The 1500-nt window shown below is 37.6% G+C and overlaps 1 protein-coding gene across 1 annotated transcript in view; it reads left to right on the top strand.

Annotated features, from left to right (window-relative positions):
- The window catches only part of TM9SF2 (transmembrane 9 superfamily member 2), a 179704-nt gene extending 179110 nt beyond the window's left edge, over nt 1-594 (top strand). Inside the window, exon 17 of the mRNA XM_053707814.1 lies at nt 1-594. This exon is cut by the window's left edge and continues 122 nt beyond it. The gene's annotated coding sequence lies outside the window, so the exon portion shown is untranslated.
- Nucleotides 595-1500: the final 906 nt, after the last annotated feature.

Here is a 1500-nt window from a genome sequence, read left to right as displayed (position 1 = left end):
AACACTTTATTCCTTGGCAGTATTGTCAATATTGCACCATTTTGTTTTTAAACTAAATATTTTTTTGGTTAAAAAGATTTTTTTGCATTGAAATATTCTTTGCGGAGCCAATTAAAGGATTGTATTTGTTTGTAAATATAATAACTACACACTAATTCATATTGACACTTCTCATGGCGTACAGATGTGGATGTGTAAAACAGATATGAATAATATACAGCTGTAAATACAGTTTTGCTTTTAGACTCCAGATGAAATTAATAATTGTTAGACTGAAAAAAGATTAATCACAGTTTCAAAACTTTGTTTTCTAAAATATATTTCCCTTTGATCTGGTTCAGTTTTATTTTTTATATTTGGTGATACCTGTTCTTATTATCACTTTCTTTGTTGTCTTTATTAGTTTTAGTGATTGAAACCTTTAAAACTATGTGCCTCTGAGTCTGTCTGAATTTTTAAATTTATAATCTTAATAAATATTGTAAAAATGGTGTATGTATGCTTGTATTTTCTCCCCAATGGCAAACTTCCAAAGAGAACTTGGGATGCGCACATCTTTGTATTTCCTTTGCAAAATAAAAAAATTGTAAAGAATTTTTAGTTTAAGGAGCTTTTCTGCAACAAGAAAATGCAATACCTGATTTACTCCCCCCCCACACACACACACACACACTTGTGTTAGCACATCTACTCCTTACTAATGGTTTATTAATTTCATGCATTAGTTGAGATCACTATATTTGCTTCTTAATATGACGAGAGTCCACGGCATCATTCATTACTGTTTGGTAAATACTGAACCTGACCACCAGGACGAGGCAAAGACACCCCAGCGAAAGGCTTAAATACTCCCCCAACTTCCCTCATATGCCAGTCATTCTTTGGATTAAATCACAGGAGGTTGGCAGAGAAGTGTGAGAAGATTCAGAGTAGTTCCTTATCAAGGGTATCTACCCTTCGAAATGGGAATGGAGTTTTAAGTAGTCTTGTCAGCCTCTCAGTGAGAGCATTGACGAATGTTAGGGTCTGGAGATGCAGGGGAGAGTCTTTCTGCAAACCCATCCAGACTTATATTAACAGCTCCTTAGCAATCAGTGTTGAGGCGTTTCACTGCCTGCTTCCATCACTCAAGTCCATGTCAGGAGCGATGCAACAAGACTGTCAAACTTGAGAGGCTGTGTTTCTGTTCCACGGCATAGATTCTGGTAAGATCGTTTCATTATACACAAATGAGAACACAAGAAGACAGGGTCACAGTGCGGCTCCTTTTATCTGTATGGAACCAAGGGTTAATATCTCCGGAGGGGGATTATTGAACAGGGGGGATTAATCACATTATTTTATTTTATTATGATTATGCTGTGACATGTGTGAGATGAGACCCAGGCAGATGTTGGAACGTACAGGTTTTACTTTTGTTTTTTTTGGAAGCTGCACACCCTGAAAGGCGTGGCGCTCCCCCCCCCCCCCATTATAGCAGGGGCAGTCCTGCATTGCGCA

This window comes from Bombina bombina, chromosome 3 (assembly GCF_027579735.1).
Source record: "Bombina bombina isolate aBomBom1 chromosome 3, aBomBom1.pri, whole genome shotgun sequence".
NCBI lineage: Eukaryota > Metazoa > Chordata > Amphibia > Anura > Bombinatoridae > Bombina > Bombina bombina.
Note: the sequence above shows the minus strand (reverse complement) of the source record. Positions and strands in the feature narration are given on the sequence as shown.